The sequence below is a fragment of the Podarcis pityusensis genome (genome assembly GCF_964106645.2).
Source record: "Podarcis pityusensis genome assembly, chromosome: 5".
Classification (NCBI taxonomy): Eukaryota; Metazoa; Chordata; class Lepidosauria; order Squamata; family Lacertidae; genus Podarcis; species Podarcis pityusensis.
The window spans coordinates 49274135-49297301 of NC_138032.1; the positions used below are offsets into that span (position 1 = coordinate 49274135).

General features: G+C 40.3%; 1 long non-coding RNA gene across 1 annotated transcript in view; it reads left to right on the forward strand.

The window, feature by feature from the left end:
* LOC308477682 overlaps positions 1-21928 on the forward strand; it is a 30401-nt gene extending 8473 nt beyond the window's left edge. The window contains exons 2-3 of the long non-coding RNA XR_013986663.1: positions 7767-7807; positions 21885-21928. This is a non-coding gene — a long non-coding RNA (uncharacterized lncRNA). The remainder of the gene's footprint in view (positions 1-7766; positions 7808-21884) is intronic.
* Positions 21929-23167: the final 1239 nt, after the last annotated feature.

Sequence of the window (23167 nt, forward strand, 5' to 3'; positions counted from 1 at the left end):
TTTGGAGTTGCCTTGCTGTCAATTATGCTTGCCTGGAGTGGGACAAATTTCCTTGCTTTAGTTAACTATGGTTTTAAAAGGTGTGTGTGCATAGATAGATCATAGGAACACAGGAAGCTTCTGTGAGTCAGACCAGCACAGTACTGCCCACACTGAATTGCAGTGTCTGTCCAAGATTTCAGTCTGGGGGTTTCTCCAAGACCTACGTGGAGAAGCTGATGATTGGACTGGGATCTTTTGTGTGCATAGCAGCTAATCTGCCATGGAGCTCAGGCCCCGTCGCCTTGCTTTCCCCCAAAGTTTTGTCGGCTACCACTTGCTCAAGAGGTGAGGTTTCAAAGTGGCAGACTATATTTTATTCCCTGCTTCATCCTTGAAGTAGCCTGCAATAATATCTGTTAACATTTTAAAATAATAAAAAGAGACAACCACATATACCAGTTGCTGAGTCTCAAAGATGGGGACAGTGCTTTTGCATTCAGGTCCTGTTCACTGGTTTCCCATAGGTTGACCACTGTAAGAATAAGTTGCTGGAGTAGTACAGGGGCGGCCTGCCCTGTTTTGCCACCTGAGGTGAAACGGGATGGTGCTGCCCTGTACATGCACCACCTGTTGCTCACCACCCAGGTTCCCTTGCCACCCCCGCTGAAGCCTGGCTTGCCAGGGTCACACGGCTGAGGCTTCGGGGTCCTGGCAAATCTCATTGGGATCTTGCTGGAACCCAAAAGCTGCTGCAGCGGCTTCTCCACACTTTTCTGGCAGCAGCAGGAAGGTACACCTGTGCCGCTGTACATTGGATTCCATCGCCTGATGCAACTGCCTCAATCTGCTTCCTGGATGGGACGTCCCTAAGTAGATGGCTTTTGTCCTAATCAGCAGAGCTTTTCTTGTGTTCTTAATTTCTATTTATGAAAGACAGGCACCACCTTTCTGTAGCCCTTCATTTTTGGCTCATGGCCAAATGCCCATCCCCTCACCTTTACAATCATAGGGCAACTGATCAACTAGCACAGCCAAGTTCATTCTGGAAGCAAGGGGGAGCAGGCTCCTAGCAGCTGCTGATCCTCTGCCTTATGACTGGGGCAAGCTAATCTTGCTGGGATTTTGAATTAGTTTCTCCACGGTGAGAAAATAATCCTCTTTTCAAAAGATACCTATAAACAATGGCGATCATGATGAATGAATATTTACAATCCTATCGGTTGTGTTTCTTTACTCCCCTTTGATCTTGGCTGCAAAATCAGATAGCAGAAGGGTGTGGGTGCAGCAGGAACAGTAAACAAAGCCATGATAGTGCAGCAAGCTGCAATGAAGATACATAACATGGAGACAAACAAACCACTGATTTGGATGCCTCTGAAGATACCATCACCCAGTTTGGTGTACCATTGCCCAATTGGCTCAGTTTTTAAAGTGCACCAACATGGATGCCGCTGAAGATATCATTGCCCAATTTGACATGACCATTCCTGAGATTGAGGAGCAGGTTTTGGTCTATGCTTGGAAATGTTTGCGGGTGGCAACACAGTGTGGCCTGAACCACACTGAGCCAGGACACACTGGAGACAACAATGCGGGAGGGGGGCATGAACCAACATGAATGGTCAGTTCGTTAAGTATTTCTATTGTTTTACTTGATTGGGGTGGTGGTTTGCAGAATGAGGAGGCTAAGCTGGTCATGTACAGCATGTACAGGCATGTACAGCCAGGCATGTACAGCAGCACTGCAGTACCTCCTGCAAATTGGGCCAGAATCATATCAGGTTAGGAACCCGAGTGGGAGGGACTGTGCAGAGCCCTAAAGCCAACAAATTATGTTATCCATTCATACGTGTGTGTGTGTGTGTGAGAGAGAGAGAGAGAGAGAGAGCGAAAGAGAGAGAGAGAACAACAACAACAACACTTTATTACGGTTGTAGACCAGCATAAGGAGGGAGGGGTACAATCACTTAAAATCTTTTAAAATCTAAAGAAAACCACTTAAAAAGCCCCTAAAACTAAAAGGAGTTAAAACAGAATATATATATATATCCCCCAAAAAAGTCTAAAAGAAGGGTTAGGAACATCAGACAAGAGTGAAAGAGCACAAAAGGCTAGTATATATAAGACCACAGCTATCAGTCTACAGAGCACTCCAATACGAGTGTATTTTAACCAAATTTTACATTCAAGGAGCAGGTTTTTCTCTGTTTCAATACAGTTGGATGCCATTTTGAACCAAGATGGTGGGCTGAATCTTTCAAAAGTGTACTGATTTCAAAACTGATTTCTAGGTTTCTTAGAATTCCCGTTAATTTATGCTTTGATTATACAGAGGGAAAAGAAATATTTAAATCTGCACAGCAAAATTCAGCAGTGCAAAATGTCCTATTAGTTTATGAGTGTTTATTCAAAATTCTAAGATCTCACTTAATAAAGGCACTATATAAGACAGTTAAGGAATAATTATTGGATCTGCTCCAATCAAAATTGAGACATTTTAAGTCCAATTTATTTCAGTGGTTTCATTGCATATATGCTTAACTTTCATCAATTTATTTTGTTGGAAAAAGAGTTCAGCTCATGATTAACCCTTCTATGAGTTTAACTCCCTTCTACTGGAATCAATGGGACTTAAAAGTGCTTAACTGTGACTGGATCTAGTTCTAAGTATATTGTTGCTCCTGAAAATATCATGTGACTATATGAGAATTTGTATTCCACAAATTGTTCCCTCTTAATGGGCATTCTTCCTTTCTTGACTGCTTGTCTTTTGCTTGAATGGTCCTGATGAGACCATGTAGAAAGCACCTCTTGTTCTTTCGAGTGTACCAGGTACGGCCTGTCCAATTGCTTCATTGGAATGTTAATAGATGCCAGCATCAGAGCAGGTATAGTGAAACAGCAGTGAAAGAGTCTATTCAAAAGAGATTTTGGGTTTTTAAAGTTTCCTTTGTGCATCCTGCCTCGTAGATGCAGTATGGTTTAGATAGGGTGCTCACAATCATACTATCTATCTGTTCCAGTGGTGTAGCGTGGGGGGTGCAGGGGGGGCCGGCCGCACCGGGCGCAACATCTGGGGGTTAGGGTTAGGGGGCGCAAATCCACGGGTTAGGGGGCGCAAATCCACGGGTTAGGGGGCGCAAATTACTTGCCTTGCCCTGGGTGCTGACAACCCACGCTACGCCACTGATCTGTTCCAGATTGTATGTGAAGGATCTACAAGTTGGAGTGAGGTGCCTTTCAGATACCTCCAAACTCCAACCCTTACAGGCAGTCCAGAAGGAGGATATAGTCCATGGTATCAAAAACCACTGTGTTAGCAGCATCCAGGTATCAGAGCTATTGGAATCTGTCTGTGGTGAACCACTAAAAACATAAGAAGAGTCTGGTGGATCAGGCCAGTGGCCCATCCTGTTGCCACAGTGGTCAACCAGTTGAAGGTAGAAAGGGTGTAAGCAGGAATTGAGTGCAACAGCAGTCTCCCCTCCTGTGGGTTTCAGCAACTGGTGTTCAGAATCATACTACCCCTGAGAGTGGCAGTAGAACATAGCCATCAGGGTTAGTAGAACAGGAGGTGGCTGTCCTCACTTGGAAGAGCCTTTTTTAGTGAAGACCCTTCTGAACTGATTCCACGCACCCAGGCTGAATCTTTCTAAGAAAGAAGGAGTTTAAGGGGCTTCCTTTTTCTGGATGAGCTTTGCTTGAGCAACAAGGTCTTCTTTAGGTCTGGTGTGTTACTCTATCCTAGCATGTTCTTTATGCTATCTGGTTTGTTCTCCAGTCCTGATTTTTCATTTCATTCTGATTTGTTGCTTGTTCCTTAGTCCTACCTCTTGGTTTGTTCTTCCTATGTGGCAGGGATGGTGAACCTGTGGCCTTCTAGATGTTATTGGACTCCCAAGTACCATCAGACCCAACAACTATGTCCAATGGAAAGGGATGATTGGAGTTGTAGTCCAGTAGTATTTGGGGGTATTCAACCTATGTTGAATATTGGATTATAAGGCATGTATATGATTCTGTATTTATTATTCATTCATTTATTACCCTTATATACCACTTTCCTCCAAGGAGCTCAAGGTGGTGGTTATGGTGGTTCTTCTCCCCGTTTTCTCCTCAGAACAACCCTGTGAGGTAGGTTAGATTGAGAGACGGCAACTGGCCCAAGGTCACCCAGGTGAACCCTGGTCTCCCAGGTGCTAGTCCAATGCTCTAACCATTACACCACACCAACTCTGTTAGCTAATGTGCACATAGATCATCCTATATAAAAACATTTAAGCAATCATTAGAGGAAAATTTAATAAACATAAGGATCCATTCTTTTTGGAACATGTCATTGTTTACAAACTTTACAAATAAAATTTATACTTGGGTTTGATGGATACTGTACTACTTTCAGAAAGCTAAGACTGAAGATTTAGAAATGAAATCACAGACCTTTTCTCCCTGTTGAAGTTCTATTTCTTGTTCCTCAAATTGCACTTTTCTTAATGAGGTAAAGCAAGATTATGGAGATCATTTTTAATGAGAATTCAGGGACATTACTGGGTTAGCTGAGAAGTATGAAAATACTTAACCTCAGTTCCATGGGCTGCCCTTTATTAACATTTTCCTGCTACAGACATTCATATAATTGCAGTTTCCAGAAGTCCCATCTCAACTGTTTGGTCCATATATTTGGTGTTAGCCAAAAGATACAAAACCATGGAATACAAATCAATTTCAATCATCATTTCTTCTGACTACAAGATTCTGCAGAATGTGTCCCTGTCATTTCTGAGTAAAAGGCTTTGATGAGCTAAAATATCGAAACATTTATTGACATTGCTGTAAAGACCTTGGAATTGGAGAAGAAAAAGTTAAGACAACAGCAGTAATGGGTGGCAACAGTTTGGAGGCAAAGTGAAACAAAATGGTAGTTTGAGAGGGAGGATGGACCAAAATGTTGGAAGCCGGGGCACAGTTGGTTGCAATTGGGCAATGGTGGGGAACTGCCCATTTGGCTGCTGCCCATTTGGATTGGTAAGCTGAAATGCAGGGAGCCCAGCAGTAGGTAAAGGCATAGCCAATGACAGGAGGGCCAACTACTTTTGTCCCCATCCTCTTTCTTTATGAGTTCTATGAAGACAACATTGAGACTAAGGAAGAGTAACTTGACAGGCAGTGCTGTCCCTTGCCCCTGGACATTGCAAATAAGAAGGCAGACAGTTTGGGGCAGACTGAGGGCAGTGCCCAAGTGGGTGGGGAATCTGTGTCTCTCCACATGTTGGATTCAAACCATTTGGTTCCATTTCATTTACTACATTGTCATAACAATGCAAGGACAGGATGGAAATAATACTGATATTTCTTCCCCCTGGCTCCTGATCTCATTTTCCCTGTTCCCGCCATCCTTATCCACCAGGCAGTTTGTTAATCAAAGGAACTCAGCACAAAAATTGATTCTTCTGTATTCTCAGCTGTTCTTCACAAACTTCCTTATTCCCAGGGCAGGAAAAGACAACATGTCTTCTTTAGCCTTTTTTATGATCTGGCAGGTTTTCCACAGCTTTTAATAATCCCCTTCTCTAAACACTTTACAGCTGATTGCTACAGCTGCCGTCCTCAGACTTGTGGAGCCTGATGACCCCAGTTGTGTAGCACCATTCCTGTTCCATGCCACTTTCCCCTTCCTTCACAGTTTATGGCTAGTATTCAAAGTCCTATGCAGCAACCTAACTGGGCGGTGGAGCTTCTATTCCTTCTAATTGCCACCGCTACCCAACAACCTGTGTCCAAAACAATAAGGGAGGATATTCAGGAGTCAACTCTCTGATTCAGTGTTAGCAGCTGTGGTCAGAAAACTCATCCTCACAAGCCTTTGTCGTGAAATGTTTCTATCAAATACGGCCAAATCCACTTGATAAGATAGATTTCATAGATTAATATTCCTCAGCACAAGGAGCCATATATCAGTTATGAGCTGAGTGTTCCGAGACGTGAGAACTATTTATCAAAAGGTGTTAATGTTAGTGTAATTGTTTTATTACTGCTTCAAGCACTGGTAGATAACCTCATCAGCTTCAAGATATATTATTGTCCAGAATAAAATCCATCAGTTAGTTTGCTTCTGTACGTTTTGATAGGAAAAGTGCAGAACAGCTCTAAATTCCCTTGTGATAACTTGATTACATTCTAGTCTATTAATAATTGTGCAAAGCTAGGCTCTTAAGTGTCTATTTAAGCACTCAAATAAATGCTCTATCTTCAATGCTGCTGTTGAGCTTCAGCTAGTTCTTAGTCACATTCTTTTACTCCTTTAAAGGAATTGGTCTGATAGCTGAAGATCGACATCTCTATTTATGCATCTAATTTTGAGGTCATATTCATTTAAAGGAATAACACTTTGCAAACAGTGCCAACAAAGAGATTTCAGAATGGTAATCTCCAACGATTGGCTCCTGTTTCCCAAAGAGCTGACAGTCTGGCTAGAGTGGAGAAATTAACAAATGCTGAGGAGGGGACATGAAAAATTATCTGAGGGAAAAAGCTTTACAAAACAAGTATTTTCTGTCAGAAGTACATCCATTGTGCTGGAGTTACATAGATTCAGTTCCTCTTCCTTTGTTCCAAAAATCAGCAAAATATATGAAATTAGGTTGCAGTGATTCTCTTGATCTGTTATTTTTTCCCCTTTGCCAAGAATAAAATACCGAACAAAAGAACTTGTAAACAGTATTCTACACTGATCACAGTGTACGAATTACCATCCATTAGCATATTCTTTGCTAATATTTTTTTCCTGCTATGCATATCATGCTACAGGAAAGAGCTTTGCTATCTGGGTATAAATCCTACACTTCATGTGAAAGATCTATCCATGGACTGATAATATAATAATGTGTTTCTTCTTTTCCATATAGCCAGACTGAAAGCAGGTCTAAAAGTGGTTGTTTCTTCTTCTTCTTCTTCTTCTTCTTCTTCTTCTTCTTCTTCTTCTTCTTCCAACTAAGAAAGATAGATAATTTTGAATTCACACATCAGTGCATAACTATAAAGACCAGGGGGGCCAGCCTTGCTATTCCTCCAAGGCATCTTTATCTAGGACTGGGATACTGCACAGGGATATCTGCTCTTTCTGAAAATATAAAATTTATCAGCAAAGGAATATACTCTATATACTTAAAGTTACATCAAGTTACACCATAGGATTAAAGGCCTATATAAGTTAATATAGAGAATTTGTGATAGCAACACTTGACACCTTAATATTTTCCTCCCTGCTTTCACCCAAGTTAGTGGCCTTCAAACTATATTCTGTTGACTCCTGTGGCCACTGGAATTTATCAGTGGGGAGGTTAAGTAAAAGAAAGCAAGTGTGCCAATACTGCCACCAATCTTCCCTTACAGTGTGAAGGTTCAGGGGAGTGTTGAGTACATTTTAGGGTTCATTCTCAGATTGCATAGAGCCACAATGAGTTTCAGAACACCAGAACAGTGAATGAAGTGTGGATTCTACCAGCTGTTTCATAATTATCTGTAATGTCCAGGGGATACATAGTAGATAGTTTGGGGTTCCTTTAAAACAAATTGACATCGAAAGCCTGAGTATCACTAGTCTAAGTACAAAACCTAGACTAGGGATTATGGAAGTTGTAGCCCAAACCATCTTGAGGGTACCACATTGACAACCTCTGCTGTAAATGATTGACTTGCCATATTAGCTGAAGCCATAGTTGGAAGTTATGTAAACATGAAAGCTTTCTAGTAGTTAATTCAACTCTTATTTATTTCTCTTTTAGTTTAATGACCACTGTCAACCCTGCTACATCAATAAATGAAGGTAGGTTTTACAAATAAGCAAGAATAAAGAAGACCAATCTAGGAAGTATTTTGAGGAAAGGCACAAAAATCTAAGCCATCCTGCCTGCTGTTCACTTTGTGTTTCTGTTTATTTGTGCCTTATTGCTTTATTTGAAATTAATTAGACATTTTCCCTAAGTATCGCAGCAAAACCTGTTATCATAACCACATTATCTGGATGCTGAAAAGTAAAGAGAGTCATCATTCAAGCCCTTAACAAATGAATCCAAAACTGGATCTATCACAAGTAGGTTTGCTACCAAGGCTCAGGCAGGGGGTGACTTAATATGCTCCCCAAAGTCCATGATGTTATCCTTGTCCAGGAAGATATTTGTGCCCAGACTTTCTTGAATCAAAGCAAAGCCTGCCATTCCTTGACTGCAAGCCTGCTGTTATAGCTTTTCTCCCCTCCCCTTCCCAGTTCCTGGCAAAGAGATATCTGGCTCAACTACATGCCAGATTGATGCTCTTTGCGACAGATCCCTTAATAATATTCAGGTCTCCTAGGCCCGGAACAGAAAAGCTCAGCAACAGCAGAGATTTCTATCTCCAGTATTTTGCTGATATATGAGAACACTGTTATTTCTCTCCCTCCCCCACTTTCCCAATGAACGCACTCACAAAAAAACATTCACACAAGCCCTCAGGCACTACGATAAGATTATTTCTGCCTTTACACAGGACAGGCAACAAAGTGATTTATTTTTAGTTTTATCAAATTTACAGTCAGTGAGAGAAAGTTTACACTTGGGGCTAAATTACATCAGTGCAATATCTTTCAATACATGTATTCAGATGCTATACATGTCTATAGTGGGGCCTCCATGACAACTGGAGCTACTTCTCCAGGTTCAGCATACAGTGGTACCTCGGGTTAAGAACTTAATTCGTTCTGGAGGTCCGTTCTTAACGTGAAACTGTTCTTAACCTGAAGCACCACTTTAGCTAATGGGGCCTCCTGCTGCCGCTGCACCGCTGCTGCACGATTTCTGTTCTCATCCTGAAGCAAAGTTCTTAACCCGAGGTAATATTTCTGGGTTAGTGGAGTCTGTAACCTGAAGCGCATGTAACCTGAAGCGTATGTAACCCGAGGTACCACTGTGGTAAAGCTAAAGTGGTGCTTCAGGTTAAGAACAGTTTCAGGTTAAGTACGGACCTCCGGAATGAATTAAGTACTTAACCTGAGGTACCACTGTATTGTGTAAAACTGGCTTTCGGTTTTGAATTTGGGTATCATGGGCACAATTCATAAAAGAAGTTCACAGGAATATGCTGCAAAGCCCATAAAATACTCCTTGCTAGCTAAAAGCCTAGAAGAAGAGAACAACATAGCACAACAATGGGAATGTCAGTGGGACAAAGTTGACTAACCACTTCTCACTTCATATACAAACAATGTTTGCGCAGGAAGGATTGCCTGTCCCATTGCCTAATGTTCCACTGTATGGGCCAAAAACACAGCAACCTTTTTTTTTTTTTTTTACAAAAAGTTCTTTTTTGTCTGTATTGCTATTGATCAGTACACTAAAAAGTATGAAGCAACAAACTGCAATCCTTCTCTTCTTCCCACCTATTTGCACAAGTTGTACCACAGTTTAACTCCACCATACAGCACCCCGTATAAAAGTCAAATTCTGCCCACTATTTAGTCTTTATGGAATCTAGAATAATATCTGAGAACCTATGAAATCCAAACAAATTCTGTACCACAACAGCTTTTTTTCTTTGTGATGTTCCATATTATGAAGTTCCCCTTCTAGTGCAAACTGAAGTCCCTCTTCTGGTGCAAACACGTGCTTTGAGTGGAACTTCATATAATTTAAAATACTCATTGTGAGCGTTTGCCACAACCATATAGAGAAGTGACATTGCATGATCATGAGTGCCTTGAGATCCCACAGAAGCTCTGGCCGCAGCTTTTACTATCATATAGGCAAGAGAAGATGATGGCAACTTCAGACATATATGAATATATTTGTATTCCAAATACAGAAAGTGTTTCAAGCAATCCTGAGAAGTATTAAATGAGAAATCTTTTGTATTTTTAAATCTTGTAGTTCAACAGTTTTAGCATTCTGTAACTTAGCCTAAAGTACACTTACTTGGGAGTATGCCCTGTTGAACTCAATTGGATTGACTTCTGAGTAGACGTGTCTTGCACTGTTAGCCTGCCATCGTCCTAATGGAATCATCACACCTATTAAAATACCATTTTAGTCATGCTTAGTTGCAAATGAGATCTTTGTATAAGTTTTAAGAGCCTCGCCTTTAATTTACTATGCACATTTAGTAATATGTCTAGACAAGACTCCCCCCCCCCCACTTAAAGCATATTACTTAAAATATTCTAATTAACATATCCCAGGCCTTAAAATCAAATGTTTTCTAAAGCACAGTGTTTCTTTTCAACCTTCACTGCAGGGCAACAATGCAAAACCTGATTGTTTTATTTACATTTCTTTTCTTTATGTGGTGCACCTTTAACAGACTGAGCCAGCAAATAATTTCTGAGGGTGTCGGTGGTTTGTGTGGTCTTACTTGGTCTGCAGTTCCACAAATCGCAGAAGAACAATGGGTTTTTGTACATCGCATTTTGTGCAATGTGTTATACAACACATTTCATATAAATACAGTCATGGACTGGAAAAGCTTACGTCTCATGGAGTCATTATACTTCATAATTTTCAAATTGCTATTGTCTGGTGAGTGTCTCATCCTTGCTTTACTAGCCAAGAAAACCGCAGAGATTTGTAGCCTAACAGTGCAATCCTGTGCAGGTTTACTTAGAAGGTAGTCCCATAGTATCCAGTCAGTCTTACTCCTTAGTAAGTGTGTTCAGGAGTGCAACCTAAATAAAGACACTTCAACAGTATTGCCCTTAAAGAGTGGAAGTGTTATTAGTGGCTAATCAATCACTTTAGGCCTATTCAGAAGTACACACACGGGCACAAACTGTGTTGGGGGACACAGGGCTTTCAGAATGTGAATATTTTAAAATAAATGAAAGACATCCATCCAGCTTCACTGCATATAGCAACAAAACCCCACATTTCCCGACTCTTCTTCTATGCACACATCCTCACTGAGAAATGCCCAAGACCAGGCACCAAGAGGGAATAGGTATCTGTTAATTTACCCATGCCGCATGCCACTTTTATTCTCCTTAATTATTATACAGTGGAACCTCAGTTGTCGAACGTAATCCGTTCTGGAAGATCGTTTGACTTGCGAAACCTTCGACAACTGAGGCGCAATGGGCGGTTGGCAATTTCAATGGAGAAATACGCCTCGGAAGCCGTTCAGAGGCGAGTTCGAAAACAGAAGCATTCACTTCTGGGTTTTTGGCGTTTGGGTTACGAATAGTTCAGCTTCCAAGACGCTCAAAAACCAAGGTTCCACTGTATAATAATAATAATAATAATAATAATAATAATAATATGCCATCCATCTGATTGAGCTGCCCCAGCCACTCTGAGCAGCTCCCGACAAAATATTAGACAAAATAAAACTTCAAATATTAAAATTACAAGAGTGTTTACATATTGGTGCTCTGGGATCATTATTTTCTTCGATTTAAGCTGGATGGACAGCAGCCCAATCCTAGCCATGACTGCTTAGAAGTAAATCCTATTGAATTCAATGGACCTTATTCACAGGTAAGTGGGTTTAGAATTGCAGCCTAAATTTATATAGTTTGCAGCTTTTCTGACACAAGGACTTTGTTTTCTTTATGATAGGGTCTATATAGCCTAGCGAATGACAACCAGAGCACTGCTTCTGATTCAGGCTTCTGTATTCTCCCAAGATAGATAAATATAAAATAATAGAAATTCTCAAAGGTACTCTTGATATTGATCTCTCTGGGAATACTCTAGATGTTGTTACTGTACATATTACTTGGATAGCAGATTGACACTTAACTGTACTACAGGAAGGCCTGTCCATTCTATCTCCTCTGCTTACTTATGCCCTTAGGCTACACACATACTGAATGTGCCTGAGACAACAGCCGAAACCAGAAACGTCTCCCTTGCCACGTCTTTTTTGTATGCAGGAGCTTCATTTCTCAGCTGCAAAGAGAATCATGTATCTGAGCATACTAGTGACAGTCTGCTTGAAAAAAGCAAGAAGCTGCTCATTTGACTTGTGTTCGTGGATGCACTAAATAGCAGATAATGCACACACACACACACACACACACTTTATTTTATTTTTATATTTTATTTTATTTTTAAGCAGTATAGGGGGGAAGGGTGGGTAGCTTAGGGCATTAATCACTTTCATGATAATGGATCTGGTCAGACATTAAACATTTAGAGAGAGAGAGATTCAGTTGTGCAAAAGGATCTTTGCTAGCACAGTGGGACATCCGGTGGTTCCCAAACTCTCTAGAGAAGATTTTTGCAGGGAATGTGGTGGAGTGGGGAAGAGGAGGATAGACAAGGCCTGTGGCACTAGTGAACATCTGCTGTGACTGCACTGTATCTCATCCTTATGCCTTTATCCAGGTATAGTAAGTTGCGGATGAGTCCCACTGAAAACAACGGGTGGAGTTCAACTTTATATTCTTCCCAACAGTCCATTCATTGCAAGCATTTCAGCTTGTCACATGGAATCATCCCCACTCTCTTCCTGCTGCATGCTGTTCTGGGGTTTCTCCTGGCTCTAAGGGGCCAATTTCAGTGGGCGCACAGGACGAGGAGGAGAGTAGGAAAGGGCCGTTCCACAAATGGAAGTCCTTGTGTAGGGCTGCCGCTGACAGGGTACTATAGGTGAATCCAACACAATGAATGGGACTTAACTATAGTAGTGGTTCACTTGTTTCATTCATTTCAATGTGCTGCACCCCTACTAGACATACCTCCCTTTATTATATTGCATATTTATTATTTTAGGTGTAGTCAGTGCTTTTTTCTAGGGGGACACAGGGGTACGCATACCCCTAAACATTTTGTGAATTAGGTTTGGACTCATTGAGGGGCAGTACAGTGGTACCTCGGGTTACAGACGCTTCGGGTTACAGACACTTCAGGTTACAGACTCCGCTAACCCAGAAATAGTACCTCGGGTTAAGAACTTTGCTTCAGGATGAGAACAGAAATCGCGGTGCGGCAGCGGGAGGTCCCATTAGCTAAAGTGGTAGCTCAGGTTAAGAACAGTTTCAGGTTAAGAACGGACCTCTGGAACGAATTAAGTTCTTAACCTGAGGTACCACTGTATTTCAATATGAGTAGGAAAATGAGAGTAACCCTAAACATTTTTTTTAGGGGGAAAAAAGCACTGATGTAGTTAAGTGGTGACCATTTTAGGTGTGATAAGTGTCCCAGTCTTCAAATGCAAAGGACACAATCCAATGGAGGTCGCTCATGTTTAAGACCCATTGAAACATTTAGCTGCACACTAATTCAACTGATAGGATGCTAACATTTGCTACATTGCATCCAGCAGAAGGAAATCCTTGACATCCCCTTTCTTCTCCTCTTATACATTGTGGTGGTAAACATGAGATTGAAAGCACCTACATCTGTTTTAAATGAACTGGAACACTTTGCTGCCAACTGAGACACATGGCACCTCATCTTTACATGTTTTCTCTCTGGCTCTTTTCTCAGTGTCTCCTGCTTGCTGATAATAGTAACTCCTTTTGTTTATCTATGGGGAATTTTACCTGGCTCTGTTACTACTCTCTTAGATGTTACTGGGTTTTCAGAAAGGGTTTTTTTAGATTTGTGTTTTGTCACATTTTTTATTGTTTTGTTGTGGTTATGCACTGCTTCAGGCACAATTTTCATTGGTAGGGAATGTGGCACATAAATTCAAGAACTGTATCTAAATAAGATAAATAAATGGAAACCTTAAGAGTTGTCCTGTGAAACTGGATGTCAGAATGCATGCAAACTATATATCAGTATAGTACAAATAAATCAAACTAAAGGAGCCCAATGCTTATAGACGGGCATTAGGATAAGTATATCTTAAGAAAGTTCTTATTCAGACTTGGCTTCAGGCAATGAAACGTCATAGATGTAGAACTCTAGTGAGTGAAATTTCTAGGGAGCAAATTAGGCTAAAAACATCTTCTAGAGACAGCTAGAAAGGAATCACACACCACTTGAAAATAAGGCAAGTTATTCAGTAAATGTTTCATTTATTGGTCTTCTTCCATTGCTGTTTAGGGTTAAAAGACACGCTGTCAATAAAAATGGTAAATTTATGGATGGTTTGGTTTTTCAGAGCCTCGGTCCTTGTTACATACATGTATTAAGCTTGATATTGCCTCATGATATTGTGAGATTACATTTCGATCACTGCCCCTTTCTTTCAGACTAATAATATTTTTGTTGTCTGGTGAAACTTACTAATAAACCTTAGAATTATAGCAGAATATAGGTTCAAAGAATTTAGTGGTCTACATAGGCATGGCTAGTAAAAAGAAGCTTGGCTTTTAAGACGTTAAGTACCAAAAAGGCTGGGATTTGTTTTTTGTTTTAAAAAATTGGATTCCTTTTAATAACGTTCTTACAGAAACACTCCAGTGTTCAAACTTATAAAAGAAAAGCAAACAGAGAATGCTTTTGATGCACACTCTTGGGAGTATTTATCCATCCACCCCCAATTCTCAGATTTCACACGAAAATTTTAAAATGCATAAAATGTAGGGAAACATGATTGCAATGTAATTTCTGTTTGCTCTAATAGGGACACAGAAATGCACACATCCAATTGCAAGCAATCAGGTTTAAACTAACATGGTTGCAGATAGACACTGTAGCATAGTGGATAAAGTGAGGACTTAGAACTGGGCTGGTATCAGAAGCTCTTCTAGCATCCCTCCTTTTTCTGGAGGAAGGCCTGAGGCCCCAGCAAGGCTTGTTATTTGATGTCCTGCCGCCAGTGTAATCTCACTTCTGAAAATGGTGCCATCTTGAGTGGGCTAAGATGGGAGAACAAGTCCAGTTTCTGGGGAGGGGACAGCATGGATTTTCTTCCTTTCATTCCCTGATGCTACTGTGAATTCTCCCACTGCCAAGATGCCCGAGGAACCAGTTAACAGGCAATGCAACTTCACCAAGCCAGGCCAAGTGAAGCTGAGAGGCTAGGAGATAGGAACCTAGCCTAAATAATACCCAAATTGGAGGCAGGACAGTCAAACTCCAACAGCTGTTATAAAGACTGTGCTAATGGTGTGAGGGATTGCATTTGCACAGTAGCCAAACCCTTTCCCTGTCAGTTGTATTGCTCATATGCGCCTGTATGAAAGCATAATAATAATAATAATAATAATAATAATAATAATAAAAAATTCAGATGAAGGTGACATAAATAAAACAAATCTGTTGAAGGGTCCCCAAAACTGGCTGGTCTAGTCAACAACCAACTGGCTATTTTAATACAGTGGTACCTTGGGTTAAGTACTTAATTCGTTCCAGAGGTCCGTACTTAACCTGAAACTGTTCTTAACCTGAAGCACCACTTTAGCTAATGGGGCCTCCTGGTGCCGCCGCACCACTGGAGCACGATTTCTGTTCTCATCCTGAAGCAAAGTTCTTAACCTGAAGCACTATTTCTGGGTTAGTGGAGTCTGTAACCTGAAGCATATGTAACCTGAGGTACCAGTGTATGAAATTAACTGAAAATATTACATCAGTCTGGCGAACAGAAATTGGAACATTTGGAAATTGGAACAGCAGTATTTGATAGCAACTCTGTTGTATCGGGGTGCTGTTTTGGTTTGTTCAGTGGCATACCTAAATGGACTTATTTCTGAAAACGTATTACTCATTGATCATATATTTTTGAAGACTGGTATCTTCAAGACACATGGCTCATAACTGGAATGCACTCGCTGAAATCCCACTACAGACAATGGGGCTACTCTTGAATGAATGATTCAGACAGCTAAAGAAGTTCTATTGACTTCAGCCACCTTACTTTGGATAAGATGGCTTGAAGTCTAAAGCATATGTTGTCTAATTCAGTGAGGGTATGACCTTAAACTCATTTATGCAAAAATAGGTTGACAGAAAATATGGCTTATTTCCATGTAAAATAGTAAGTGACTGATCATGGGTTTACAAAACACCTTATAACAAGTTACAGGATCAGCTCAAGGCTCCTTATCTTGCTGAGATAGTTAGCTTGTGTGCATTTTCCCAAGCAGTTCTGCAAAAAGCAAAGGTCAGGTATGCTAGGGGATCCAAAGCAAATTTAGCAGACCATTTTAAGCATACATAAAGAATTCTGGCAGAAATCCCAGTTATCTTGAGGTCAGTGGCAAAACTCCAAGCTATTTCAAAGGAGACAAGATTTACCTGCAATATTACTTTTCATAGGATTTGGAGGGAGCTTAAACTGGTATCATTGTTCAAACGTCCTTGCTTGGCTCCTTCTTATAATACGTACAGTCCAATCTAAATTATAGGTGTAGATGCTTTAATACAAAATACATTTATCTCAGATCAGTTATTATTATCTGCGTAGCCACCTTTCCTGCAAGGAGCTCAGGGACACAAATATTGAATCCACCTTTTAAGCCTCTCAGTAACTTGTAAGGTAGGTTAGGCTGAGTGGTCAAGGGTCACAGACTAAAATACTACCCATGTCTACTCAGAAGTAAGTCCTGATGAGTTGAGTGTGGCTTACTCCCAAGTAAGTGGGTTAGGATTGCAGCCTAAGTGAGTTTCATGGGTGGAGTTGAACCTGAGTCTTCTGGATCCTACTCCAATACTCTCTCCACTAATCCACACTGGGTCCATGTGTTATGAGTAGCTTAAGTTATGGCTTTGCTTTTAGAGACATGTAAGTGGGATCCATTCCTTTTCCAGTTTCTCCTTGTGTGTGTTGAAGTGAGATTAATTATACTTTAAAAAATGTATATTTTTCTAATTAAAGTAATCCATGTGCTTAACATAAATATGGGCTCCTAAAGTGTGGTCTATGGAAAAGCAGTGGTCCACAAACTTCATTCAGGTGAGCCGTGGTAAATCTGCATTAAATAATCATATTGATTTTTAATTGCTGTTTTAGTTTCTTGTATTGTATTTTATAGCCTCACAGTCTGAATTCTGTAGAGGAGTGCAAACTGCAACACAATATTAGAAATAAAAGAAGCCACAAAAATAAAATTAAAAATCATATAGCACCTAGTACAATTGCTACAACAGGACCCACAGGACCTTGAGTAATTCTAAAGTGGTCCATGGGGGGAAAGTTCAAGATTAGAAACTGTTTCCAGAGGTATTTTAAACAATTATATACACAAGGGCCACAGAAAGAAATTGATGTAGATCGATTTTTGAAAATAAATGGATTACAAAAAAATCTCTCAAGAAAATAAATTAATGTTGAACTACAAAATAACTGAACAGGAGGTAGAAGGTGCCATTCAGAATATGCAATTAGGTAAATCTCCAGGACCGGATGGACTGACTTCTAGATACCATAGATCTTTAAAAGAATGGTTAGTACAACCTTTAAAGGAAGTCTGTAATGAAATAATGGATGGGAAAAGGGCACCAGAGTCGTGGAAGGAAGCGTATATCACACTTATACCAAAAACAGAGACTGAAAAGACGCAGCTCAAGAACTACCGCCCCATATCACTGCTTAATGTGGATTATAAAATCTTTGCAGATATTTTGGCTAAAAGACTAAAAAAAGTGCTAGTGGAAGAGATTCATAAAGATCAAGCAGGCTTCCTCCCGGGTAGACACTTGTCTGATAATATGAGAAACATAATCAATATTTTAGAAAAATTACAAGTGAATATTAATACCAAGGCAGTTTTGATATTTGTGGACATGGAGAAAGCTTTTGACAACATTTCTTGGAGTTTTATGAAGAAGAACCTACAGGGGATGGAGGTTGGTCAAGGTTTTGAAAACGGTATAAGTGCAATATATTCTGAACAAAAGGCTAAACTAATTGTTAACAATGTGGTGACGGAGGAATTTAAGATAGAGAAAGGGACACGACAAGGTTGCCCAATTTCCCCATTGCTTTTTATATCGGTCCTAGAGGTACTTTTAAATATGATTAGAAGGGACCAATTGGTTAAGGGTATACAAGTCGGAGCTAAACAGTATAAATTGAAAGCATTTGCAGATGACTTAGTATTGACATTACAGGAGCCAGAATCTAGTACTAAAAGAGTTATAGAACTGATCCAAGAATTTGGTCAGGTTGCAGGATTTAAGTTGAATAAGTCAAAAACTAAGGTTTTAGAGAAAAATTTAACAGCAATTGAGAGAGAGAGGTTTCAGAAGGAGACAGGATTAACACTGGTTAAGAAAGTGAAATATTTGGGGGTTAACATGACTGCTAAAAATGTGAATTTATTTAAGGATAACTATGAAAAATGTTGGACTGAAGTGAAAAAAGATTTAGAAATATGGTCAAATTTGAAGCTTTCACTGCTAGGCCATATCGCTGCGATAAAGATGAATGTATTGCCAAGAATGTTGTTTTTGTTTCAAACACTACAAATTGTGGACAAAATGGACTGTTTCAAGAAGTGGCAGAGAGACATTTCCAGATTTGTCTGGCAGGGCAAGAAGCCCAGAATAAAATTCAAAATACTAACGGATGCAAAAGAAAGAGGTGGATTCGCCCTGCCAGACCTTAAACTTTACTATGAATCAGCCGCATTTTGTTGGCTGAGAGAATGGCTGCTTCTTGAAAACACAGACATTTTGGACTTAGAAGGTTTTAACAATGTATTTGGGTGGCATGCATATTTGTGGTATGATAAGGTCAAAGCACATAAAGCATTTAAAAATCATATTGTCAGGAAAGCATTGTTTAATGTCTGGACAAGATATAAGGATCTACTTGAAAATAAAACTCCAAGATGGCTGTCACCGATGGAAGCGAAGGCTCTGAAAAAGCTCAATATGGAGGCCAAATGGCCGAAATATTGGGAAATTCTGGAACAAGAGGGAGATAAATTGAAATTGCAGAGCTTTGAAAAACTAAAAAATAAAGTGCGAGATTGGCTTCATTATTATCAGATAATGGAGGCATACAATCTGGACAAGAAAATTGGCTTCCAGGTGGAAAAATCAAAATTGGAAACAGAACTGTTAGATCCTAAAGTTAAGAATTTGTCAAGAATGTATAACTTGCTGTTGAAATGGAATACTCAAGATGAAACAGTGAAATCTGTTATGATTAAATGGGCACAAGATGTTGGACATAACATTATGATGCCTGACTGGGAACAGTTATGGACCACAGGTATGAAGTTCACGGCATGTAATGCCTTAAGAGAGAATATTATGAAAATGATATACAGGTGGTACAGGACACCAGTCAAGCTTGCAAAAATTTATCATTTGCCCGATAATAAATGTTGGAAATGTAAAGAAACTGAGGGTACATTCTTTCACCTTTGGTGGACATGCCCAAGGATTAAGGCTTTCTGGGAGATGATCTATAATGAAATGAAAAAGGTATTTAAATATACCTTCCTGAAGAAACCAGAGGCCTTTCTCCTGGGCATAGTTGGCCAATTGGTGCCAAAGAAGGATAGAACTTTTTTTATGTATGCCACAACAGCAGCAAGAATTCTTATTGCAAAGTACTGGAAGACACAAGATCTACCCACCCTGGAAGAATGGCAGATGAAGGTGATGGACTATATGGAACTGGCGGAAATGACTGGCAGAATCCGAGACCAGGGAGAAGAGTCGGTGGAAGAAGATTGGAAGAAATTTAAAGACTGTCTACAGAAATACTGTAAAATTAATGAATGTTAGGATGATGTTGAAATGAAGCTAAGGGGTTTTTAGTAGTAATGCTACAAGGAGTATGTAAAAATGGACTGTTAACAGATGAGAATATACAATTATTATATATTAAGACAAAGGTCTAAGATAAAAACAAAGAGGGAAAGGATTTGCTGAATTAACTTACTGAACTGGAATACAAAAAAAGGGAGGTGTGAGGAGGTCAGGGAAACAAGTGAGTGAAAGATAAGATATGGAAAGATTGATTTGTTTTTAATTGTTTTTACTTTTTTGTAAATTTGTTGTATTTTGTATTTTCTTCTTCCTTTTTTTATTCTTTCTTATTATTACTATTGTAACTCTCTTTTATTTTTGAAACTTTAATAAATATCTTATAAAAAGAAAAGAAAGTTTGGAAACCACTGTCTTATGGAAAGTATTCATAACCCTTGATTTTTTAAGTATTTCATAATACATGGATGAAGCTGTAGGTGGAAGATACTTTTTAAAGTTGCCTTTTATAAAAAATACTTTTTGAAAAATAGCACTACAGGAAGGTGGTTAGTGTAAAACATTTCTCCCTGTCATGAAATTGTAATTGTTTGTATTTTCATAGAATCGTAGAATTGTAGAGTTGGAAGTGTCCACGAGGGTCATCTAGTCCAACCCCCTGCAGGAATCTTAACATGTGGCCCCCATCCAATGTGAAACTATACTGGACCCTGCTTAGCTAGCTTGGCAAATGTGCTAGCACTTTTATAGCTCCACCATTTTTAAAATCATTGTCTGTATTATGTCGCATGTAGCTTCAGCTGCAACTTCAAGTGGCAGACTGCGAGTTGCAGAAGTTTACAAAGAACTAAACCAATGCACAAATAAATAAATGAAAAGTGCTAGTATGTTTTTACAGGGAAGAGCATTTAAAAATGGCATTCCTTCAGCAGCAATCTAACAGGTACAGTCCTCTATGAGGACTTTGCCTCTCGGTTGTGCTGCTTGTGTCAGCATTGACACTGCCAGACAGCATTTCAAACTTCAGTAATTGTGATTCCTGTGGGGAAATTAGCCCTTAGTAAGCCTTAACATAGCCCAATAATGCAGGCATCATTAGTGGCTCCATAGGTTACAGATTTGCTGGGTGTATGGCGAGTCCTTTTCAGCCTGACAGCCATGTTCCCTTCTGAGTATGCCACTGGGTTAGAGGCAAAAACAAGGGGTGTGGGTGGGCAAAAGCATTAATGTGTGATGTAACATTCCTTTGTATGTAGGCTCTCTAGATGAAGATCTCTAGATGATGCTCCCTAGATGATGTTCTAGGGAGCCCTCTCTCTCTCCATCCTCCATTCAGGCAGGCAAGAAGCATTATTATAGTATATGTGCTGCCAAAGTGAGCCCGGCAAGAAGCATTATCTTCTTGAATAACATAGTCCAGCTGGGCAAAGGACGTGGAAAAGGACCAATGAGAAGGGAAGTCTCAAAGCAGGAGGGGAGAGTCCAGGAGGGCCACATTTGGCTTATGTTTAGCCCCTGAGCCAAAATTTGCTCCTAAGACTTCCTGTCTCTGAATTTGTGCAATTAAACAGCATACTGCATATCAGTTTGTGTCACGCGGGGGTTTTGGGGGGCCTGGCACTGTACCTTTGGAAAATCCTTCCCAGAGATATTTGATTGGCACTCTACTTGCTGTCTTTAAGGTGCCTGCTGAATGCTATTTCATTCTCTTGCGAGCTTTTTGTTAATGTTTGTAAATAGCTGCTTTGCCTACCTTTTAGTATGTGTTGTTCAATATTTTACTGTTTTTTGTAAGCTGCTTCAAGCATTGCAAGGAAAGCAAGATATAAATGCTTTAAATCAATCAGTTCATTCATAATCACAGATGCAATGCTTCAATATGCCTATGTTTGGGCCTGGAACAGAAGTTCCAGCTGATGCAGAAGGCAGAAGCCAGACTGTTGATGGAACTGCCTGGCCAGCAACATGTGACACTATTGTTAATGCAGCTGCCTTGGCTACCCATCTACTACTGAGCTACACAAAGGTGCAACGATCATGCCACCTGGACGTCAGGCTGCTATATTTATTGACTATGAAAGCACTTTGGTGGTCCAGACAGGGTCACTTCATCAGTTTTAAAAGGCAGCAGTCTAGCATATATAGGAAGAAGTTGTTGAAGTCCATGCCCCAAGCACTTGGGTTTGACATAGCAGCTGCTGGTTAGAATGTGCTTTTCAAATCATATATCACATTGCTCACAAAATGGATTAGTCTGAATTTCCCCTCGAATATTGTATTACTTTGGCTATAGCAAGTTATGCATTTGTTTTCATCTAGGATTCAACCTGAGAACTTTGAGCAAACAGGTGTTTCTGATCTTGGTAAGTTTTTGTTTCCTTGTATAAAAAAGTGCTGTAAACCGAAGTGCATTTATCTGGAAATAAGTCCTACTGAAACCAGTGGCATTTACTTCCAAGTAAATGTGGTTAGATAAGAGTTGTGAAACTGTCAGATATGTAGCATATATACATAGTTTTATATAATACTAAATATTTGGTTGCTTCTATAAACTTGTCCCCATTGCAGACGTTAATATGTAAGGATTATTTCTTTAGGATTATTTTCAAAATATGTTTACAAAAGCCATTCTTCTCCCACAGTGCTAGCCACAACCACAATGTAAACATGTCTGAAGAATACAGAAAACCATTTCACTTGGTGGAATATATTTCTAAAAAACGCATGTGCTGGTTTTCCCAAGTTTCCTTCTGTCCTGTAGTGACCCTGACATCACAAAATGCTTGTGTATGCTTTTACTACACTTCCCCTTCTATTAGGTTAGAAAGGTAAAGGGGCCCCTGACCATTAGGTCCAGTCGTGACCGACTCTGGGGTTGCAGCGCTCATCTCACTTTATTGGCTTCCAGGTCATGTGGCCAGCATGACTAAGCTGCTTCTGGCGAACCAGAGCAGCGCACGGAAACACCGTTTACCTTCCTGCCAGAGCGGTACCTATTTATCTACTTGCACTTCGACGTGCTTTCAAACTGCTAGGTTGGCAGGAGCAGGGACCGAGCAACAGGAGCTCACCCCGTTGTGGGGATTCAAACCACCGACCTGATTGGCGAGTCCTAGGCTCTGTGGTTTAACCCACAGCGCTACCCGCGTCCCTCACACCCAATGGGCATAGTGCAATGTGTGTATATGCACAGACAATTCTGATCTTTTGTTAGTAACCTTTGGAGAATGCAGTGTGCATTTGGAGATGCTCTTGTGTGATTCTTGTGCGAGCAGGGAAGCTCTTCAATAATTAGCCACAATGATAAAACTTCATGAGTGTAGAAGCTTGTTAGTCAGTTGTAGTAAAAACAAAAAAGTCCCATGGCAATTGCAGAACTGTAAGGCCTACATGCATTACCATGGCATAGTGGCAGCATGGTTACCACTTCTGTGGAGGATGCTTGAAATATTTGTTGGGGTAGCTCTGCCCCCATCTTCCCTGGGCTACACAAGGCTTAAGTGCCCTGAGGCAAGGCAGAAGCCAGGGTGCCCAGGCCAACTCCTGAAGGGACTATCAATGGCCTGAGAGAATCCTGGGGTAGCCCCACTTCCATCTTCCCA